The following is a 12160-nucleotide window of genomic DNA, read 5'->3' as shown; positions in this document are numbered from 1 at the left end:
TAACCCATGTGAAATACAGGGCTGCAAAATCCCTTTTTGTAATCTAAGGCTATAGCCTGTTATTGTCACAAGGGGGCGCTGTGATGCAGTCTTGTGTTCTGACGACCTTGTGTCTAGTGCACAGGAAGTATTACCTCTCTCTTCCTGTGAGATTTTCCCTCTGATGGCGGTCAAGTACGTGTCGGAGCGCATGGAAAAAGTATCTTGGTGTGCAATACTGCAACCCGGTTAATGAGACCAGATTGTTTTACGTATAAATGCTAATAAGGTACTCTTTTATTAGGCCCCGAACTCTGACCACAAAGGGAATAACGTCTGTCAAGTTATTTGTGTCTGAAAATCCCGGTGAGTCACGTGCTTTCGTTAGCTACCTGTTAAGTTAGATAATGTATTTCACTAGCCGATTCAGCTCAGAAACCTTTGAACAAAAACCAATCGGGAGCTATGAGAATCTGGCGTGTTGTTTCACTTCTCCTGTTGTTCTTTACAGTGTGTTATAAGTGTTGAATGCTTTGAGCTAAACGATGCCGATGCTAGATGCGATGCTAGCTGCTAATAGCTGTTAGCCACCCCACCCCGCTGAAGCCATATTCCGATCGGGGAGGTATTCAAGTAGAAGCAATAGCTCTGTTTATATTAGAATGAGCATATTCATATTTCAAGTTTAATAGTATTTGCACTGAATTAAGTTACATTTGCTTGTCAGCCTTAAGGATGAATGTCACTTTCATTGCTATGACTGTTTACATTACAGTTTAAGCTGCTGATGTTCTTTGTTGTGATGTAATTTTGATAAAATTGTTGATACTGGTACAAACAAGTTACTGTAACTCTTGTAACTTGGTAAAGCTAAAGGGAATGCCATTTGTGATTAATACATTTGGAAAAGAAGTTAATGAGCTCATGTTAAGAACACAAAATGGGAAAAGAAATTGATTGTTCTGCACTGTTTGTGTAGATTGGTTTTTTTGAACTACTAGAAGAATTCTGGAGAACCACTGACGGCGAGAACAGCCCAAATGAGATCCTGGATGATCGTGAAATGGTGTGGCCAGCCATGCGATCGGATTGTGGGATTTGCCTGAGAAACTGATTCAAGCAACCCTGGATTACAGATAAGCCCTATGCACTACTTTTCCTACCCGGATAATAGGGTTTGCACACTGACAATTCCCCTACAGTACACCTGTTTGGGTTTTCAACGACTTTAAAGGACAATTCAGACTGGACAATTCAAACTTCACAACAGGAACACTTTAATCTGTTTCATTCATTCCCAAGAGCTCTGATACTGTTCAGTATAAATCTTCCATTTAAATGTCTTTATTTTGTTTTGTTTTACATGTATTCACCTTTAAAATGCACTATTAGTGTGCAATTTGGGTTATTGTGTTGTATATGTGTATAAATGGTACTGAGGCAATAAAGGTCCCAGTTATTCACTTCCAAGCCAACTCCTTTTGTGAGTCTCCAAAACAAAACCTCCTCCTGAACCTAGAAAGATGTCTAGGGTCTCTATTTGAAGTGAGAGTGTACTGGTCCTGAGTAGAGGCGCTACAAATGTAAAATGATGAAATGAAGGACGAAATGTAGATTAATGTGACAGACTGTGTTGCAATGCAGTCAGTGAAAAGGTTCCAGAGCAACCAAAGATAGCGTGATTGACTAAGCTACATCTTTGCTCCAATTAAGGATGTGGTAAAAGAAGTCAAGATAAGTGTTGACATGTTTAGCATGTAGTGATAAGATTGCCCACTGTTGTTATTATCTTCCTTTAACATTAACTAGTAATGACTTTCTGAACCTCTTCACAAATAAAATTTTAATCATTGGAGAAAGAATTACTCATAACCATCTCACAGACAAAACATTATGCACAGCTACTTTCAGTACCATTGATATTCATTTAGAGTATTTTTCTCCAATTGATCTTTCTGAGTTAACTTTAGTAATTACTTCCTCCAACCATCAGCATGCCTTTTAGACCCCATTCCTACAAGGCTGCTCAAAGAAGTCCTGCCATTAATTAATGCTTCAGTCTTTTTTAATTAAAAAAAAAATGTTATGGATAAGTCTAAAAATTAAAAAAAACAAAACAAACAAACAAAAAACCCCACAATGGTGGTCTAGTACTACCAAGTATTCTTACTCTGGATGGCATTACTTTGGCCTCTAGTAACACTGTGAGGAACCTTGGAGTCATTTTGACCAGGATATTAAATATATTAAACACATATGTTGGACTGCTTTCTTCCATTTGTGCAATATTTCTAAAATTAGAAATATCCTGCCTCTTAGTGATGCTGAAAAACTAGTTCATGCATTTATTACTTCTAGGCTAGAAGACTGTAATTCATTATTATCAGGAAGTCCTAAAAACTCCCTGAATAGCGTTCAGCTAATCCAGAAGTTTTGAAAGTTTTTCCTTCCCACTGTTGCCAAAGCGCTTGCTCATAGGGAGTTATATTTTTATACATATATTATCTTTCCCTTACATTATAAAGCGCCTTGACACAACTGCTGTTCTAATTTGGTGCTATATAAATAAAACTGAAGCTAACTGAGTTACATAAAGCTGGTGGTCACCAAACACTGACTTTATTTAACTGTTAAAAAATCTTAATGCTCATTAAAAAAATTTAGGACATTTTTACCACAATGTAATAAGGCTGTACATGTATAAGCCTCTATCTGTCGAGGCATCTTAGCACTTATATGAAAACACCAAGATTAAAGAGTTCCCATGATGGCACGAAAGTCCCACCCATGTTATCTGAGTGTATCGGGTTGCATTGCAGCTGATTCAAACAAAAGTTTAAATAACAAACTATTTTTAATTTTCTATTAAACCCCAGTTTCATTTTGTTGCTTCAAGGTACGAGCTAAACAAGCTGTCATTTTTGTCCACCCAGAGAAAACAGAAATAAGGACTCTCAGTAAGCAGAAGAGTAGAAGTAGCTCACTTATCGTCTAAATTCAAGTCTTTTGGTAAGAAAGGGGCGTATATAATATTCCGTGTTTATTCTAAAACTTGAAGTCTGTGTTTTGGAAAGTTGCAAAACCACATTCATCAAAGGATGTTACTGCAAGCTGTGATAAAATCATGTTCTTGTGAGGCGCATACTCTGCATTAGATTGTACTTATTTGTGTTCTGATATGCCTCAGATGATAATAAGTAGCAGCACATCAGCACTTTTTGTCTGGCCCACCAATGTGTAAATATGAACGTTGTAACTTGAGCTTTTCTCTAATTACATTTGCACTTGGAACACCGCTCTATATGACCCAAGTGCAGAACTGAAGCTACATTTGTGTTAAGTAGTCAGATATAAAAATCACTTTTCACTGCTCCACACTGAAAATAATTTGAGTTATATATTTCTCCTTTTTTCACTTTTTAAAACTTTCAAATTACATGCATATTTATTATTTTTGTTTTATTGTTGATACCACGTCATATAATCTACTGATGATCTTGGATTTTAACGTATTCAGCTATCCTACACGAGCAGGTTTTAACATAAAGAAGTTTGAGCTGTGAAGAAGAAATGCAGATAGAGAAAGCAAGAGCAAGAGATGCAGCATGGCTGATGCAAAGTGCTGTACATGTTCCAGTGTACAGCACTTTGTGTCAGCTGTGGTTGTTTTAAAGCGCTTTATAAAGAAAATGACGATGATGATGACGGCCCGTCGTGGTAGATTTGAACCCAAGCTTCTCCAGCTGTCAGGGTTCCTGGCCCAGCATTTTCAGTTTACACTCTCTCACAGTTTAGTTTTCCACGTGTTTCCGGTTTGTTTAGTTCTACTTCCTGTGTTATTAGTCAGATTTAGTTCAGCTGTGTACTTACCTGTTTCTAATCATCATCATCCTATGTATTTAAGTCCTTAGATTCCTCCAGTTTGTTGTCTTGTCATCCTCAATCCCACATGTGATTCCAGTTCAGCCATTCATTAGTCTCATGTTCTGTTCATCCTGTCATCACAATAAACACCATCCAAGTGCTTCACCAGCCTGCGGGTCCTGCGTTTGGGTCCTCTCTTCTCCACATCCACACACCAACGTGACACCTGCTGAACTCAGTGAGCTACGCTACCTCATGTCTTCTACTTTGTGTGCTATTTGCATTTACACTTAGCTAAATAACAGTAGTTTAGGCCATTTAAAACAACAAAGTGTTATTTCTGGTGCTGGTACACAGTACTTACTATTTACTTAAAACACCTAGTCAAGAAACTCTATGTACATGAATTTAAATGATTCATGTGTCTGGAGAGATTTAATTGTTTTGTTTTTGTTTGTTTGTCTTTTGTTCATTTGAGCTGTGTCTGTCTACAAATCTCTAAGGAAGTCCAGGCAAACAAAATCATACAAATGCTTCGCATTTTCTGAAAAAAAAATTAAAATTAAGTGTCATGGGGCTTATTGGCTGAAGACTAGAATTGATGACAGAAGTGTTGACCAACTGAGGGCGGCTGAAATGTCTGTAAGAAGAAATTGCCTGGTCTCCTATTATAAGTATTATTTGTACTTTTGGATAAACAAATAAAGGAAACCTTTAAATATACATATTTTTAGTTATCAGTTAACTTGTTTGTACTTGAAAGATTGCACTAAGATAGTAACACCTTTTTTCTTTTCACAAAATAAATTATTGGCCTACAGCCTTCGAGTGTTCCTAATTTTTTGCTGCCTGGTTCCATACAAGACTTACAATTTGATTTTTGTCTGATGACCTTTGAAAGCACCTTGAGGCAACTGTTGTTGTGATTTGGTGCTGTATAAATAAAATTGAATTAAATTGAATTGAAATAACAATAATAAATAATAATAATAATGACCTATGTTCATATCCATCATGGGATGATTCTTTTCCTGGATTACAACAAGAGACCTGTACAGTAAGAAGACTCAATAAGCAGCTCTCCTCAGACCGATGCACACCTGGCTCCCTCTGATGGTCAAAGAACAAAACAAATACTTCTGTGACAAGGCATAAAAAAAGAAAAATGCACGATAGTCTAAATGACTGAAAGCAGCAAAAACTCAAAAATCTAACAGAAACAAAAATATGAATACTGGAAAAAATGAAAAAATGGAAACATATGAAGCTCATGTGTAAGTATTTGTACTTTGTTACTTCCCACCTCTGTTGTCAGCACATAGAAAGTAGCGTAGGGAGCGGCAGAGAGAGGGCGACACAGTCTTTAATCTTTAAATAAAGATTTAAAATATCATCTCATATTTGACCTCTGACCTCTCTTTCAAGGTAAATAGACATTTAAATGTTGAAGTGATAATAATGCTGTACAGAGCCATTTAAAACTATGGGAATTCTAAATGTCACATTATAGTTTACATCCAAATGTCACATTTGACCTCTGACCTCACTTTTACTTTTCATATTTGCCTTTCTTTCAAGTCGACCCTAAAATGTGTTAGATAGTTAAAGGAAATAGTTTTCTAAAGATCAGTACCTGTTATCCATTATCCGCTCCTACATAATGTCTGTGTAATCACATTGAACATCTGTCATGCTACATGACACATCAATAAATAACAATAATAATACAATAATCAGTAATAATACTAACATCACCTCTACTGTTGTACTACTATGAATAGTAACAATAATACTGATAACATATGTTTCAAGAAGGCTGTTAAAAGATTTGTGAAAAAGAATGACTCTGGTAAATGGACTGGTTCTTATATGGTGCTTTACACAGTTAGCCTCACCCATTCACAAATGTTTAATATGCTTTTTCTATGTAAGTGTCTATCCAACATTTACAACAATCATACTCTATGTTCTTCGTCGGAGAGCAACTTGGAGTTAGTATCTTGCCCAACGATATTTGGCATGTGGACTGGAGCACCCAGGGATTGAACCACCAACCTTCGCAGATGACTTGCTCTAACCCCTGAGCTTCAGCCACCAAGGAGGTGTCATTATTGGGCAGGTCAACAGTGCTTTTGTTCTTTATTACACCTCAGCTGCAAAAGACTGGTCATACACAGACAGAGAGCTGGAAGAAATGTGTATGGAGGTGTGGACCCACTCCTGAGATTCTGATATTTTAGCTCCAGTTTCATCTTTTATATGATTTTTTAAATGGTGTGAAATTATCTAGACTATTCAGAACCCCTTTAGACCCCCACTGTATATTCATAGAAATATATAATATGTGCATAGAAAAATGTGCCCTGGATTAAGCCACAGTGATAGGAAACATCAGTGATAATTGTAACTACACCAGCTGTTTTATAATTGCTTTGTTTGAGAACCAATTTGGACTGAATTACTGATGTTCACTTACTGTAACTGAACTGCTATTTGCCTATCGAGGTTTTGCATCTGATGTCATGCACACAACACTCGGCTGCCCGCTATTGGACATGATAACCATTAGCATTCACGTCCAATAACTAGTTATCACTTCCTTCTTGTTAGTTATCTTCTGCTGTGTTGGCTGCAGCAATCATCAAGGACAGAAAGTGAATCCTTTTTTTTTAAATTGCTTTTCTGCTGATGTAGATAAACAAAGATGAACAAAAAAAATTTGATATACCAGCATTAGATAAGTAATTATCAGTTATTTGAATTTTGAAAATCATCAAAATCAATTTCAAACAATTTTTGAACATTTACATTTTTTACATTTTAATTTTCTCTCTCTAATTTTTTCTTTCTCATCTTTTTCATCCGCCCCCTCAACCACTACTCTCCTCCTCATCACCATCTCACTCCTAAACCGAAGTTAGGGTTCTGACATGAGAAAACCAAGAGGAAGAGGTTTATTTAATTTTGATTAGTTTGATTAGTTATCAGAACATTATGCTGGCTAACATTAGACTCTAGCATCCTAACAGTTTTAAATTAATTTCCCTCTGATCAACAGAGCACATGGCACTAGTGACTCTTTGCTTGTGCCATTTAAAACAGTAACTGGGAGCAGGTTTACGGATTCTGCATACAAACGTGAACACAGAGCGCGGACCCGACGCGTCAGAGTCAGATTTTGATGTGTCGGCGGGTCCGCGCTGTGTTTGCCTCTTTTTTTTCCCGCTGGCTTCTGCAGCTGCAGGTTTCATAACTCTCTGTTTACATCTCTAATTAAGTCTCACATGTGTCAGCTTTCTTTTAATAGATACGAAATTATGGATATATACTGTTAAATGATCAGACGTGTAATATTTCTGACTGAGGCAAAACTTTCCAGATTCCAATCAAATTGAATCGGATCCTGTATCGAATCAAAATGATTCTACAAATCAGTGACGATGCAGCCCTACTCAGCTTCCTAAGCATTTTCCCTTTCCAGTTCACAATCAATCCCACCCCTAGGTCAAAAATATGTATAGGACAATTGGCCTAATCTAATATTTTGTATGAACCTGTCCAGCTGTCCAGTGATTAAACGACAAGTAGATGGAGGCAGGACTTCACAGCAGGGGCATACTCCATAATGTGCTGTGCATTATCATATGTATATTATATATATTGCTCACTTATTGTATTTACCAACATCAAGGAGTTATGAGCAAAGAAACGCCACCATAGTGCATGTTTAAATAGGGAAAGTTTATTGATCAAAATGTATTACGCAAATACGCATTACATTTTTTTCAGCCCCCCAATCGAGAAAACAAAACCAATTACATGTTCAAAGCAACGGAACGGTGGCCCAATATCAGAGAGAACTCCACTCTTGAGTGAGCAGTGATAATTGAGCAGTCCGTTTTATTTTGCAGATTCAAGCTGCTCTTCAAAATTTTCACCACCAGATGTCACCGGAGAGGACTGTGTTGAAAAGCTTCGAGTAATGAACCGTTTTTCAATACAAGCTTCAGTGCTTCGGAAAGCTTCATTTGGCCATCACTATCAGGATGTAATTCAAGCGTGGCCAAATGATAGCAATGAGAGGGGAGGTGATCCAGACTGTAGGAGTGGAGCTACCAGAATGCAGATCAGCAGATATACAGGACAGGTGCAAGTACCTTGTTACATCCTGTGAGGCTGTGGGAGTGTGTGGGCGTGGTGTTGTCTTCTCCCTCTCCTCCTCCTTCTTTCTTGCCCCTCCCCTTGTCTCTCGCTGCCCCTGCCTTCTCCTTTAGGACACACCTGCTGCTCATCTGCCCTCGTTTACCACCAATTACCCTCAGAGGTGATATAAGCTGGAGAAGAGCAGTGTGGATGTGGGAGAGGCTTCTGGTGGAGTTCTTCTGTGATGGGCAGTGTTTGATACTGGTCTAGGTATGGAAAAGGCCTGCTGTGTGTGACCAGCCCCACCGTGCGTGGCTCTTTGTGAGTAGTTCTTAACTGAGCGGTGGTTTCCCTTAAGTGACGGCGGCCTCCCTTAGTTTGTTTGGCCTGCCTGGGTATTGGCAGCGTTGCTGTCTTTTTCTGTTGAAGCCTTATAGTTGTTTTCTTTGTTGAAGTGGTCACTATCTCTTTGGGTTGACCTGTCTGATTTATCATTAAAGCAGCGGTGCTGTCTCTTTTTGTTGTTACTATTTATATGATTATTGAGTTAATTGATTATAATAAAGATTTCTTTTGTGTTAAATGGGGGAACCATGACAAAGATGCTCGAAGGTCCATCACAGCCAAACACAGTAGGTAAGGCAAGTGCTTTGATGCCAGTTAAACAGTAGAAGTAAGATCCAAGCCACTAATGCATGCATCACCACAGCTGTCATATACCCAACTGGAATAATAATCCACAGTAGGAGATAGATGATCATGATGTCACGACATGAAAACCATGATCCAAAGTCCAGCACCTACAAGTCTATTAACAAAGGAAAGAGACGTGGCGAGGATAAGAGAGTTTCAAAGCCCAGTCTAAGATGCAAATGCATCAGGAAGACATGCACCTGAGATGAGCTGCTCCAAGAATTCCTCAGGTAGTTAAAGAGGAAAAGGAACTGTCATGGACAATAAAGCCTCTACATGTGGAGTCTACCACAGCCGAGAGATTCCAAGTTACACACTGTACAAATTTGCGCCAAAGACAATAATCAACATACAGTAGCAGGATGTCAGAGCAACCTGGGACAGCGTCCCTGATAAGGATGGATGAATGGATATGTAATAATTATTTACAATCATAAAGTAAATAATTGATCTTCAGTAATAAATAACTGATTAGTAAATAATGTATTACTTCTGTACTTGCTAAATCCTCAATATTAGCAGCGACTTAAAGCCTAAAAAATGTAAAAGCTCTACATGATCACATTTTATTCATGTACCTACAGACACAAGTGAGAACAGTGTTTATTCATTGCTTTAATATTTAAATAGAAACTGTAATACATTTTCAATGAATTGATTTGGTCAAGCTGCTGTCACAGTGTGGTGCTGTGGACTCAAAGCAGGACTCAAGCACGAGGGAATAAATTCAAAAAGGCAGCTTTTACTACTAGGAATACTCTTACACTAATACAGAAAATAAAACCAAAAAACAAGAAACTAGGGACTCAAACCAAAAAACTAAGAAACTAGGGAACTAAACTGGGAACAGAAGTAGGAAATACAGGGAGCACTGAGGAAATACACAGAACATTGGGGTGGAGATGGTACAATGCAGATATTTCAAAACAACTTTACTGGATCAACACGATTCTCAGGAAAAAAGACTTGTTAAATCTTACTTAAAGATTTGCTTTGACACCCTGGGATTGTACTTGTGCTGTTAAATCGCTGTCAATACTTTTTTTTTTTTAAATATTGCTTTCTTTGGTAAAACACAAGTGCAGTTCTATAATGACTGAAATATACTTACGACTGAAGGGACAATGTTTTTACACACATAATCAGAACCTAGCAAAAACCTTTTAACTATTCCATCTATTAGCATCGTACTCCACCATTATGCTATCAAACTGAGAATATAAAGTCAATATTAAGCAATGTGTTAATTATTGGACCAGTGGGGCAATAAATAAATATCAGACAAAGTTTTACAATTAACAGCTATTCAGTTTCCATCTTGTCTACAGTTTCATGAGCCTTATTAATATGGATGACATTTCATTTTTAATCAGGTTTAATCAATAAACTTCTGAGGATGGTGAAATGGGGTAACTGTCTAAATACAGCTAAGTTTCATAACCGTGAGTCTGAGGAAGTGCTCTGAAGTTTAAATCTTATCTGGAAATTGTGGTTTCTGTGGTTCATTCAATTTGCTACAGGATCTGAAGATAGTGACAACTGGCCAAATCAAACAGTTCCTAAGAACAGTATAATGGACTTGCATCTGACTTCTTCAATTGTAGATAATTAAATAATCAAAAGCTCTAATTTCTGAAATGTATTTATTAAGTGTGAGACAAGAAAAATGGTTAAAATAAAGAAATGAAGGAGAGAAGGAAACATATTTAGTGCACATGCTGTTGCACCAGATCTAAAAATCAATATTTTTTTTACATTACTTACTGATAAAAAAGCGTAAACCAGCCAGATCCAATCTACCAACTTCTCACCAACAAGTGAGAAGTCAAATGAGCATTTATTAGATAAAAAAACTGGATGATTGGTTGGATGCTGCTAATAGACTTAAATTAGTTTATGTATTATTTTATGACAACGCACAGACGTCCAAGCTCCAAACAAAGTAATCACTTGACTGATTCTTGAATGTATATCGGGAGCAGCTATTATCACGACCTTGGTGTTATTGGAGTTTAAAACAAAGCAGTTATTGGAGAGCCAGCCACAAATCTCGAATAAACAATCAACTAAGGTCTATCCAGCTGACAAGGCTTAAAAGACATAAGCAGCAGAATATCATTGGCATGGAAATAAGAAACAAAAGAATGGAATAATGCTGAAGGTAGCATGTAAAAAACAAAAACAATAGACCAAGGACTGAACTTTGTGGAACCCCACAGGTTAGAGAAGCAGTGCTAGAGAACTTGTTTACCCTAACAGAAAATCTTCTTTCAGAAAAATAGGAGGAAAACCAGGCTAGTGCTTAACCAGTGATGCCAGACAAAACCTTGAGGCTATAAAGCAAAATATTTTGGTGTAACGGTATTAATGGTAACATTATATCATTGATGCACCTGTTAATTCTGTGAAATGTTAAATCAAATTAATTATGTGGGGTTTTTTTATGATGGCAATTTAAAAAAAACACACAATCACACAATGTATTACCTATGAGACAGTGTGATAAAAAAAACACTGCTATATTTTATTTGAAAATGTAAGAGAAGCAAAATGATTTTTACCTCATCAAATATGTAAATAAATAAGCCACAAAGGGCTCGTTTGACAAAGAACAAATCAAGAATGTGGCCTGACTGCCTTTTTAGGCTTAAAAGACATTTAATTTGGTTAAAAATGAAGGACTGATTACCAATTTTTGATAAAGATTTCTTAAATTAAGATTAAGATTTAGTGATGTGAGAATTAGAAGTTACTGTAAAAACATGACACTTTGAGAGAATTACAGTACAAACAATAAGAGACAGACAGAAGGAAAGATATCTTTACTTCAGCTTTATTAGAAAGTAGGAAAAGCAGAAAGTAAAAGTAAAGTAAAATATTGTTTTGTATCAATTTTGTTTTTTGTTTTGTCTTTTGGCAGGGAGGGGATGTGTCAAGTACAAATACTGAACAAAACTAAACAAGAAAACATATTTAAAAATTTATCTTTGTGAAAAAATCTGTTCAAAATCCTCATATTCATTTACTGGACATAGTGAATGTCTCTGGGCGACAGACTGGACAGTCTCACTGTTGTTTTACTTTTGTGTGTGCATAAACAGACTAACCACAGGCTGCTATGTGCACAGTCTGTAACGATTAGAGCAAGCCAGCAGTGACAAAGATTCCATAAAATATAACATAATCAATGAGATAATAAAATGATGCTGGTCAAGTGAAAGGTATGTGTTGGGGGAAAACTCTGTAAAAAACCCAGGAGAAATAAAGACACAATGAGACAAAGTTACTTTCTTTATCAAACGTGTACACGGGTGAGCTGCTAAGAACAACTCACACCATGCACAGTGGCTTGGTAATTTTTATAGGCACAGAGCACAGAGACAGTGAGAACAGGATAACAAATAATAAACAGATAAAATAAAACAACTCCATATATGGTGCTAGTCTCGTCAGCAGAGAGCTAGGGAAGATAAAACAATCT

Source organism: Diplotaxodon limnothrissa, linkage group LG23 (assembly GCF_057381915.1).
Source record: "Diplotaxodon limnothrissa isolate DT_005_m linkage group LG23, D_limnothrissa_male_GT1.1, whole genome shotgun sequence".
NCBI lineage: Eukaryota > Metazoa > Chordata > Actinopteri > Cichliformes > Cichlidae > Diplotaxodon > Diplotaxodon limnothrissa.
The sequence above is the reverse complement of the archived record's forward strand: the minus strand, read 5'-3'. Positions refer to the sequence as shown.